The sequence below is a fragment of the Lepidochelys olivacea genome (genome assembly GCF_965140295.1).
Source record: "Lepidochelys olivacea isolate rLepOli2 genome assembly, chromosome: 1".
Lineage (NCBI taxonomy): Eukaryota > Metazoa > Chordata > Testudines > Cheloniidae > Lepidochelys > Lepidochelys olivacea.
The window spans coordinates 304,973,291-304,985,847 of record NC_140411.1 but is presented as its reverse complement, the minus strand read 5'-3'; the positions used below and the strand labels follow the sequence as shown (position 1 = coordinate 304,985,847).

General features: G+C 40.2%; 1 protein-coding gene across 6 annotated transcripts in view; it reads right to left on the bottom strand.

The window, feature by feature from the left end:
• FOXP2 (forkhead box P2) overlaps positions 1–12,557 on the bottom strand; it is a gene marked incomplete at its 3' end in the record, with an annotated part of 555,064 nt that overhangs the window by 474,018 nt on the left and 68,489 nt on the right. For all 6 annotated transcript variants that reach the window (XM_084616819.1, XM_084616818.1, XM_084616823.1 and 3 more), the window contains exon 2: positions 5,015–5,145. The remainder of the gene's footprint in view (positions 1–5,014; positions 5,146–12,557) is intronic.

Below are 12,557 nucleotides of genomic sequence, written 5' to 3'. Positions count from 1 at the left end.
TAAAAGGAATTTAAAAATCCCAAAGCACATTTCAAAAAGAGCAGGGGATATATAACAGCATAACTTTATATTACAACACAGCCTCATAGAAGAGCATCTATGTCAAAAGCAATCTAAATAGGATATCCCTACCTTACATGGTAAACTCTCAGTCATTGTGTTGAAAGAGGCCTTGTTAAGGCATCTGAAAACAGAAGGGACTAAAAAATGAATACCTCATGAGTGAACACCTCACAATACACAAAGAGGCCCTGTGTTGCAGTGAAAAAGGACTCAATTAGGCCATTTAGTTGGCAAATGTTCTAGGATCATTTACTCTACTTACTCAGATAAGTGACCTGATTTTCAAAAGTGCTAAGTACCTGCAGTTCCCATAAGCACCCATTCGAAAATTTTGGCCATCATCATATATGGGTGCAGTAATACACTGCTATTATTACTTCTTAATTAATACAGTAGGGGTGTTACCTGGCATCAAGGCACCACCCAAAGAGCTGCCAAAGTACAAAGATACCCTACATACAATTGTATTTTACAAGAATATTAAGGTTGCAAACTCAAGCTCTCAAAAGTTATGAAATGCCTGTGCTACCCGAACTCAGCCCCCATGTGCATAAGCTGTCTTTAAATGATCATACAGTATTTTTCCATAAAAATCTCTCTCTCATTCAGTGCCTAAGATAGACAGTGCTCACTGAATGGGTAGCCTCGATTCTCAATACAGCAGGTAGAAATCAGTTTACAGGACAAAGGAGAAGGGGAAGCTTCCATCCCATGGATAAGTCACACAGGTGGACTTCACCAAATAATTACCTCCTGGACCCCTGACTACCATCTTTGCATCTGTGAGCCCTGGAGTCAGAACGATCATCTGGCAGGATTTTCAGATAAAAGCTGCCAAGTGGAAGGAAACAAGGTTCTTTTTAATCAGACTGGACCCTAAGAGGCAAGGACTTTGTCTGCCAGGTAAAAGACCCCTAGCCATCACAGCTGGGATAAACCTGAGAAGCTGAACCTATAAAACTCTGTTATGTTGAACAGAAGTTTTATAAGATAGTAACCAAAGTTTATGTCTTTGTCTGTCTGTGTCTTTACTATTCTTAGTATTGTGTAAATATCGCTTGCTTTATTATCATTTAATTAATAAAGCCTACATATGATTATTACAGTATCAGACTGACCGTTGTCTTATTTGATACACGAGGGAGATCTAAGGAGGAATTGACCTGTGGCATGTGTTTGGTCATTTTGGAACAGAGGAACTTTGACTTTGTGACATTACAATGAAAAGAGCCTAATATCACAGGGGTCCACTTACTTGGTGTCAAATGGGACAGGGGTTTCCCAGGGGACTGTTTAAACTCTATAATGAGACAGGCAAAAGCCTAGTGAATTAATCAGCAGTGTGATTAGCTGGTGTAACGCCTTAGCATTACAACCATAGCTGGCACTGGGTTAACTTCAATATTATTAAACAGTCTGCCCTGAAGTGGAACCCACAGTGATACCAAGCAGTGCGACAGGAGGTCCTTTACCAGTAACTGGAGGTTCTTTGAGATGTGTGGACCTTCTGTGTATTCCACATGTGGGTCTGCATGTGCACCATGTGGCTGAGATAGATTTCCAGTAAGCAATGTCCTTTAGTCTGCACCTGCATACTTGCCCTCCTCATGCTCTGAAACAGAGTACAAAGGGAAGTGCAGACTGACATCTCTCCAGTTCCTCTCTAACCATGAATCATAAGGACATGAAGCAGAGGGGAAGGAGGATGAGTAATGGATATGGATCACATATCTAGAAGAATATCCAGTTTCAGGTAAGAAACCTCCATTTCTTCTTCGAGTGCTAGTTCCTATGTGCATTCCACATGTGGGTGATTAATACATGGTATTTAAACAGGTTCTGAAGAAGATGAAGAAACAAGGAGGTATCTGTGGACATAGAGAATTCTGACTTGGGCCCTGCAGTGGTAAGAAGGAACTGGAGAGGCAACTGTCTGCATCGCCCCTTATACTCTTGGTTCAGAGCACAAGGAAGGCCTGTGGCAGAGACAGAGATAGAATCCAGTTCTGCAGGGTAGCACTCAATTACTAAACCACAAGACCATCCTTTCTCCCCGTCCTCATTCATTATACAATTCCTAATTTATGTATCAAATGAGACTAGGGTCCTACAGACTTGCTCTAGGAATTACTTTGTGGAAGTCCTATGGCCACAGGAGGTCAGACTAGACAATCATAATGGTCACTTCTGGTCTTAGAATCTCTGAATCCATGACAACAGCCTCAGTACACAAAGAAAGTTTTGAAAATCTTGCTGACAAACTCTAACCCGCCTCTACTTTGCATGTACAAATGGCAATTTACAGAGGCTTATAATTAAGGCAAATTAGGATGGATTTTCACAGGAATGGCAAAAGGCACATCCCTGATCCAATGGTGACCCAAGATCAAATTTCAAGTCTCCATCCCAAAGCAAACAGTTGAAAGACTTTTTTTAAAAGGCAAAACAACAAATTTTTCCCTAACAATTGTCAGAAATGGCAGAACCATTCTTGCTAAAATTTTCAAAAAAACAGTTCAGCCTGAGGAGACACCCAACATGGAGAACTTCAGCCTGGATAGGTAAAGTTTGGCAAAGTTATGAGCACTGAAAACAGGGTCTTATAGTTGAAAGTGTAAGGTAACCTTAACAATAGGTTTTCTACCAGCTCTGCTCATAATAAAAGTCATACACTTTGTTTCATAAGGTGAGTGCTTGCTCCTATTAATGATTTGTTCATAAAATCATAGAAATGTAGAGATGGAAGGGACCTCAATAGGTCATTGTAGTCCATCCTCAATGTTGAAGCAGGACCAACTATACTTCAACCATCCCTGAGAGGTGTTTGTCTAACCTGCCTGCAAAACCTCCAGTGACGGGGATTCCACAACCTCCCTTGGAAGTCTATTCCAGGTTTTAAGTACCTTATAGTTAGAAGGCTTTTCCTAATATCTAACCTAAATCTCCCTTACTGCAGATTAAGCTGATAACACTTTGTCCTACCTCTCCTAGTGGGCATGGAGAACAACTGATCACAGTCCACTTTATAATAGCCCTTAATATATTTGAAGACTGTTATCAGGTCTCCTTCAATCATCTTTTCTCAAGACTAAACATGCCACATCTTTTAACCTTTCCTCATAGGTCTTGTTTTCTAAACCTATTATCATTTTTGTTGCTCTCTTCTAGACTCTCTCCAATTTGTCCACCTTTTTATTAAAGCATGGCACCTAGAGCAGGCCCCAGTACTCCAGTTGAGGCCTTAGCGGTGCCAAATAGAGTGGAACAATTACCTCCTGCATCTTTTATAGAACACTCCTGTTAACACATGCCAGAATGAGATCACATTATGGGTCATATTCTGTTTGCAACACTGCATGTCCCAAATCCTTTTCTGTAGTACTACCGTCCAGCCAGCGATTCCCATTTTGTATTTATACATCTGATTTTTCCTTCTTGAGTGTAGTACTTTGGCTGGCTGGTCTATAATTCACCTAGTCCTCTTTGTTCTCCTTTTTAAAGACAGGTACTGTATTTGCCCTTCTTCAGTATTCTGGAACCTCACTCATCCTCCATTAGTTCTTGAAGATAATCACTAATGGTTCCAAGTTTGCTTTGGCTAGTTCCTTAAGTATCCTAGGGTCAATTCATCAGGCCCAGGGTATTTTTGCCTACTTCTTTCTCTTATATATATATAGGATAATAATTTAGTCATACCATCCCTTTCACACTCAAAAGAAAAAAGTGTTCATTTTTAACAACTAAATCTAGGTTATGTTTCTGAATTTCCTTTTAATTATTGTCTTGACCTAAAATCTACTGAAGTCAAAAGGAGTCTTTTCACTGACTTCAATGGGCTTTCATGCTATATGTGCCGAGCATAGCATATCATCAGCACTTACAAAATAAAAATGAATAATGTTTTAAGCTCTCATAACTTTTACAGACAGCTACTAGCATTGCAGCCAAAATCAGAGGCAAAATCTGTACTGAGAGGGTAAATGAAATGAAAGAGGAAGGGAGATGGGGAGAAAACCATTATAAAATTGGCACAAAATGAAATGGTGTGCAAAGCCCTGCCTCCTCCTACTTCTCCCACCTCTCCAAAACAAACAAACACTCACTCAGAAAAGCTTACTCTATGCTATACTTTCCTGGGGAGGGAAAGAATGTCTTTGCACATGTCATTTACTCCAATGACAGCATTAACGTGATATCATCTAATCCAGGTCTAATTCTTGGTGCCAGACAAAAGTCAGGATAACATTTTTTAAGCTTTCAAAAATAGCAATAGATAATTTAAATACATCGTGTTCCTCGTAACCTTTAGTACAAGAAGTTAAAAGACAACTCTTTACTTCCTATTGGTTTGGAATATTTCCTATTGTGGTTGGAATTTAGAATGAACATTGTAAAAAAACTCTTTTTCCATAATGTGAAATGCTCAACAGGAAACAGTAACAAAGCATTAGAATCTATAACCAAAATTACGAACCGTGCAGTACATCAGAGCTCTGAATGAGATTAAGATTTCAGCATCAATGATCACCCAGCAAAGTAAAAAGAGAAGTGTTCCTTTACTTCACACTGCCCAACAGCGTCTGATCTCCAAGACTGGTACTACCATTCACTAGCACAAAAACATGCTTCTTCTCTTTTTTTTAAAAAAAGAGACAAAGATTTAAAGTTATAAAGTGGTAAAAAAGTGTGCTTCTGATTTTTATTGCCAGTGCACAATTTTCACAAAAACAAAAAATTGTACCACTTAATAGGAGAGAAAAAACTAATATTCTGGAGCTGACTATCACATCCACAAGGGCACACACTTTCAAACTTTCTGCAACCACTACAGCATTTTCCAATGCTCTATTTTGCTTTTTAAACAATACCAGTCAATAGTATTGTAGCATGCATAGCATACAATATCACATTAGAATCAGTCGGAGCCACAGATACATTATAAATTACTTACATCTCCTTGGGGTCCCTTCTTCACCTCCCTGTGTTGAGGAAGGAGTAGTCTTTGTCTTTCTGCTTACACTGGCTCTTTCTCCAAGGAGCGTCTTTCACTTCTCCAGCAGATAAGGATGAAGTTTCTTCAGCCTTTAAGTTATCAAGGGGAAAGGAATAGAGAAAGGTGTAAGTCTGTCACTTTGGGTCCTGTATCAGGTGACTACAATGATTTATTTTAAACACAATTCAGTGTATTTACTGAAAAATATATTTATATACGTATACAGTATATTTGGTGGGGCGGGGGGTGTGAACCATTTGATTTATATATCATCTTCCTACATCAAGCATTTAAAAACATGCAAATCAGTCACCTACTTCATGGTTAGGATTCATTATAAGCTAAACATAGCCTCAGGAGCCAAACATATATTCTCATTTTACAGTACCAAGAAATTCATAATAGTTTAGATAGGTTCAGATAAGTACCTGAGGTTTTGGTGCTCATCCAAACCAACCTCCTATATTTAGAGTTGCCCATCACTAATAAATATTCTTGCTATTCTTCATGCTCCCCTTCTGTTACACAAAATTGTAGTGTCTGGTTCTCTGTTGCCTATGTCTTATATAATCATTTTCATCATGAAAAACGGGTACAAAATGGGTAGCATTTTACACCAACTTTACACTGGTGTAACTGACTACTCAAGCTGAAGGGCATTAGGGAGTCAGGCCAATGGTAATTTCAGATTGGAAGTACACAATTGATTCTTTTGAGTTTCATAGAAATTTTCCTTCCATCCCATTGCCGTTTAGTTTACAGCACGCTAACAAACTCAATTAGTTTTGAACCCAGAAGGCAGGCAGCAAACCTATCTAATCCAAATAGTTGGACCACATAAAATAACAAAATGAGGAAACAAAGTAACAACATTTTCCCAGGCTCCATTCTCCCAAGCCAACCATGTAAAAGTAGCTGAAAAAGAGGGCCATATGTCCAATCTCTGTCTCAAGTCCCCAGCAGATTTCATCTTTTAGAGTCCATGGTCTCACCTAATGAATTTCCAATATGGTTCAACTCTTACCCAAATGCTGGTCAGCTTTTGTGTATCCCAAGTTTCCTTGCTAAGCAAACCTTAAAAACTAGCAAAAAGAACAAGGAGTACTCGTGGCATCTTAGAGACTAACAAATTTATTTGAGCATAAGCTTTCGTGGGCTAAAGCCCACTTTGTCAGATGCATGCAGTGCAAAACACAGTAGGAAGATATAGATATATACACACACACACACACACACACATACGGAGAACATGAAAAATGGGGGTTGCCATACCAACGCTAATGAGAGTAATCGATTAAGGTGGACTATTATCAGCAGGAGAAAAAAACTTTTGTAGTGATAATCAGGATGGCCCATTTCAAACAGTTGACAAGAAGGTGTGAGTAACAGTAGGGGGAAAATTAGCATGGGGAAATTGTTTTTAGTTTGTGTAATGACTCATCCACCCCCAGTCTTTATTCAAGCCTCATTTAATGGTGTCCAGTTTGCAAATTATTTTCAGCTCTGTAGTTTCTCATTGGAGTCTGTTTTTTTTGTTGAATAATTGCGACTTTTAGGTCTGTAATTGAGTGTCCAGGGAGGTTGAAGTGTTCTCCGACTCGTTTTTGAATGTTATAATTCTTGATGTCTGATTTGTGTCCATTTATTCTTTTACGTAGAGACTGTCCGGTTTGGCCAATGTACATGGCAGAGGGGCATTGCTGGCACATGATGGCATATATCACATTGGTAGATGTGCAGGTGATTTTGTATTTTGTATTTTAATATTTCTTCTTATTGTTAAACACATCTTTTTCGCTTTAATCTCCAGAATACAGCTATGTTTTTGCTGTATTTGGGGTATGTGCAGATCAATGTATAGTCCTTCAGGGAAGCCTTCTGAACTGGCAGAGAGTGAATGATTGATATCAGGAACAAAAACTTTTTGCTATCATAAAATGGCATGTCATTTATAGGAAAACCCACGTTAATTAATTCTCTCTATACCAGATTTTTCAGAGGAATATACCAGGTCCTTCACACTATTCTGCATAATAGCAGAAGCAAATTACATTGTGCATGGAAAAACACACCTCTTTGTGCTAGTGAACTGAATGTTTCCATATCTAACACATCTCTACTTTATGTGAAGAAAAAGCTTATATCAACAAAAAGAAACTTTGCTTAGATATCAGTATGCACCTGCAGAAGTCCCTCTTGCAACTCCATGAAATAACACCTGACTTTCATGTAAAAAAAAAAAAAGGTCTAAAAGCTTCCTACAAGTCTATACCTATCTATATTTATCACTGTTCTTTCTACACATTGCAGTGGGGAATTTAGCCTTATAAAGGTATTTTTGTTCTTTGCCAGCTTAACATACTGGGTCACAATATGTACAGTGTAATAGTCACTCCCTCTAGTGGATGGAGACCTTCAAAAGAAGATAGACAGTAAGTCCTGTTACAACTAATGACTGTTAATGGTGTTTTACCCTTTAACTCAAGAAGCTGAATTTGAGAAGCAGTATGGCTCTGTGGACAGTGTACCAGATGGGGAGACAGAAGATGGGGGATCCATTCTTGGCTCCACTGACCTGCTGTCTGACTTTAGGCAAGTTCCTTCTCCTACGTGTTCCTCTGTTTCCACTTCAAAATTTTGTATACTTGTCTATTTAGAATGTAAACTTTTCAGTAGAGTTGGGTGAAATATTTTTGGCAAATAGTTTATTCTTAACTGTGAATTGCCTCTATGACTGGCAATGAATAGCCAGGGAAAGAGCGTGAGAATGATCCGATAGCCAGGGGAGGCACTCACCTACGATATGAGAGAACCTAGTTCAGGGCTCTGCTCCAATGAATATTCAGTTATTCATAAGAAGTGGAATAGCTTCAACAGGGGAGACTGTGAGAAAATTGCCCCATAGCCCAGTGGTCAGGGCACTCTCCTACAATGTGGGAGACCTAAGTACAGATCTTTTCTCCACATCAGACAGAAGAGAATTGAACCTCGGTCTCCCACATCCCAGGTGAGTTCCCTAATCACTGGGCTAAACGTTATAAGGGAGACAATGGCTTCTTCATCTTCCTCCAGGTTATAAGGGGGGCGCTCCTTCCACTGTTTTTTTTTCTTAGATATTTAGGTCAGAAGGGACCATTATGATCATCTAGTCTGACCTCCTGCACAACGCAGGCCACAGAATTTCACCCACTACTCCTACAAAAAAAACCTCACACCTGTGCTACTGAAGTCCTCAAATCATAGTTTAAAGACTTCAAGGAGCAGAGAATCCTCCAGCAAGTGACCCGTGCCCCACGCTACAGACGAAGGCGAAAAACCTCCAGGGCCTCTTCCAATCTGCCATGGAGGAAAATTCCTTCCAGACCCCAAATATGGCAATCAGCTAAACCCTGAGCATATGGGCAAGATTCATCAGCCAGATACTACAGAAAATTCTTTCCTGGGTAACTCGGATCTCACCCCATCTAATAGCCCATCACAGGCCATTGGGCCTATTTACCATGAATATTTAATTACCAAAACCATGTTGCCCCATCATACCATCTCCTCCATAAACTTATCAAGTTTAATCTTAAAGCCAGATAGATCTTTTGCCCCCACTGCTTCTCTTGGAAGGCTATTCCAAAACTTCACTCCTCTGATGGTTAAAAACCTTCATCTAATTTCTACTCTAAATTTCCTAGTGGCCAGTTTATATCCATTTCTTCTTGTGTCCACATTGGTACTGAGCTTAAATAATTCCTCTCCCTCTCTGGTATTTATCCCTCTGATATATTTATAGAGAGCAATCATATCTCCCCTCAACCTTCTTTTAGTTAGGCTAAACAAGCCAAGCTCCCTGAGTCTCCTTTCATAAGACAAGTTTTCCATTCCTTGGATCGTCCTAGTAGCTCTTCTCTGTACCTGTTCCAGTTTGAATTCATCTTTCTTAAACATGGGAGACCAGAACTGCACACAGTATTCCAGGTGAGGTCTCACCAGTGCCTTGTATAACGGTCCTAAAACCTCCTTATCCCTACTGGAAATACCTCTCCTGATGCATCCCAAGACCGCATTAGCTTTTTTCACAGCCATATCACATTGGCGGCTCATAGTCATCCTATGATCAACCAATACTCCAAGGTCCTTTTCCTCCTCCGTTACGTCTAATTGATGCGTCCCTAGCTTATAACTAAAATTCTTGTTATTAATCCCTAAATGCATGACCTTACACTTCTCACTATTAAATTTCATCCTATTACTATTACTCCAGTTTACAAAGTCATCCAGATCCTCCTGTAGGGTATCCCTGGCCTTCTCTAAATTGGCAATACCTCCCAGCTTTGTATCATCTGCAAACTTTATTAGCACACTCCCACTTTTTGTGCCAAGGTCAGTAATAAAAAGATTAAATAAGATTGGTCCCAAAACCGATCCTTGAGGAACTCCACTGGTAACCTCCCTCCAGCCTGACAGTTCACCTTTCAGTAGGACCCGTTGTAGTCTCCCCTTTAACCAATTCCTTATCCACCTTTCAATTTTCCTATTGATCCCCATCTTATCCGATTTAACTAATAATTCCCCATGTGGCACGGTATCAAATGCCTTACTAAAATCCAGGTAAATGAGATCCATTGTGTTTCCTTTGTCTAAAAAATCTGTTACTTTCTCAAAGAAAGAAATCAGGTTGGTTTGGCAAGGAGATCAGGTTGGTTTGGCACTGTTGAGTGAAGCTATTCCTCTTTTCCTTTTGTCAAAATGCCTCAAATCAAAATAAAGAAATTCAGAGTTGGGAAGAAACAAAACATTTTGTTTCAACCTGACCTGATGTTTTTTCTACTTTTTGATTTGCTTAAAAAAAATGGTTTGACCCAAAACATAACAACTTTTTTTCCCCAGAATTACTAGTGAACCAAAAATCCATTATTCAGCAGCTGTCCTTTTTAGGACAGTGATTGTCCTTTACCATGTGTTTCCACAACACCTAGCACAACAGGAGCCTGATCTCTGTTGAAGCCTCTAGTCTCTACTATAATACAAATAATTAATGTGCATGTATAAGAGCTGAAATCTCAGCAAAGATCGCCTCTGCACAAAAGTTTGGTGAAATGCACTCTGCACACATTAAATTAGGGGACATGATGTTGCATTACACCATTTCCCAGAATGAACCCTATGAAATACAAAAAATTAAAAATACTGGGAAATATTGTCCCCAACAAAAACACAACAACAAAAAGAGAGAAGCAGCATGTTAGTATAACAGTGCACAACCATGTGTCTACTGTGTACTTTTATTCCCAATTATTTAAATCATTGGTTCTCAGCCTTTTTCATACCATGACCCCATTTCACAAGAGGAAAGAAAATTGAGGTCCCCCCTTATAGCTTTGTGGCTCATCCTCTTCCAGATAGCTAGTAGAGATAGTCAAAATCTGCTGGTTGAACCCAGGACTGAAATCACGGCCATGAAGATCAACAACCTCCAAAGTGAAAATTGGTAAAATGGGAATTACTGATACATCTTTTCCAGCCTACTTGCTACATGTGTATCCATTTTAAGGTTAGAAAATTACATTTTTCTGAAAAACTGATTTTATGTATGCATTAGCTCAGTACCATCCCTAGTGCAACTCTATGTCAAAGACATTACTTCACGGATAAAATTTGTTGTCCCATTAGATGTACAAATACTTCACTTGATTTAAATTTGACTTCCACTCAGGAAGCAACTGAATTTTACACGAGACCTATGGGATAGAAGGTGCTGGGAAATATCTCCAGAACACGTGTATAGTAGGTTAGGCCTTTACAAACAGTAAAGAGGGTGTACATACACTAACTATATATGTAAAGAGGTTGGGGGTGGGGGGTTCGCAAAGCTGATGTAGAGGGGGTCACGGGATTGCCACCCCACTTGGCTCTGAAGGCAGCAGTCACGGAGCTTCCTGCAGCCAGGGGAGATTCCTGGAGGTGGAGGTAGATCTTTTCTCCCCCATGCTGCTGGGAGCCTTCAGAGCTGGCAGCCGCCATGGAGCTTCCTGCAGCCAGGGGAGGTACCCAGAAGTTGAGTCTGATCTCCCCCCAAGAGCAGTCATGCAGGAGAAGAGGAAGTCCTGTCCCACCCCTGCCCGGCCGGGACTAGCAGTTAGGAGCCCCTGGCAGGGGCGCTCCTAGCAGCACGCAGGAGATCAGACACACACTCCACCTCTGGAAATCTCCCTTGGCTGCAGGAAGCTCCGTGGCTACTGCCTTCAGACCTGACTCTGAAAGCAGCGCAGCAGTGGAGCTTCCTGCAGCTGGAGGTTGGTCTGATCTCACCCCGAGAGTGGCCGTGCAGGGGAAAAGGAAGGTCTGTCCCTCCTCAGCCCGGTGGACTAGCCGCTGAACCCCAGTGAATGGTAGGTGCCCCCAGCCCTGCCGTTCCGCTGCCCCTCCAATAGCTAGATTTCACAGGGAAGGTCTCATTTCACAGTCCGTGACATGTTTTTCACGGCCATGAATTTGGTAGAAACGTAATTACGTGGTGTGGTGCAAAGGTTTTATCTGCATGACCTTCACCACAGCTGATGAAACCACAAGTGAGTTACGCAGGTGATCTTAAATGAGTGTTGATAAAACTCTTTAACCCACAGTACCATGTATTTTGTACACAGGATGTTACAGAAAAAGTATCTTAGGTATGTTTTAGAAAGTCCATAACATTTATTAGGCTTATATACCTTACTTACCATAAATTCCATTCTTAACTCCCCTAAAGATGATCTAAAACAGCTTACCCCCCCACACACACACACATACACACAAAAAAACCTCTCTGAATTTAAAGTCTGATTATCTCTGCCTCATTCACAGCTAGACAGGATGGATTGACCCCATTAGGAAACTAGAATCTTCCCTATCCAATGATATAAGACTCCTGTTTCTTGCTTCATAGGGTCCCAAAATATCTGATTTTACATTTACAATATTTTTCCCTATAGAAATATCATTGGGACAGGCTGAATCTTTCCACATCCAAGGACTTGGACAGGTGTAATATCAGATATGGGACATGGGAATAATTTTCACATTTGAGGAAAGAAAGAAAAAACTTTTCTGTGGCAGATTAAAATAAAACAGTAGTTGTTTGAAATTGTTTGGTGCGGGAGGGGGGTCAGAATTTTGGACTAATTCTAATGAGATGGAATAGAGGGGAAATGCTGGCAAGATGGTCAAAGATTCATGATCAATTCATTTATCACCTGGCTTACTAGTTTAATCACATGGATATCAGCTCCATCATTGAATTAGGTGTTTAGGTGAAGACTAACTGGCTACAAGTTAATCTAGACAACAATGGGACAACATAGGCTGTTAGGATGTGCAGCTGGAGGAACTGGCAGAATATATATTGACACCCATGCTTAGAGAAATGTGGTCAACATCTGAAACACAGCCATATAACTTAGAAAGATCATAGGCTACTCCTAGATGCCCAAAATAGCAGCTGTGGCTAAGTGTGCTTTTCTTCATCTACCCC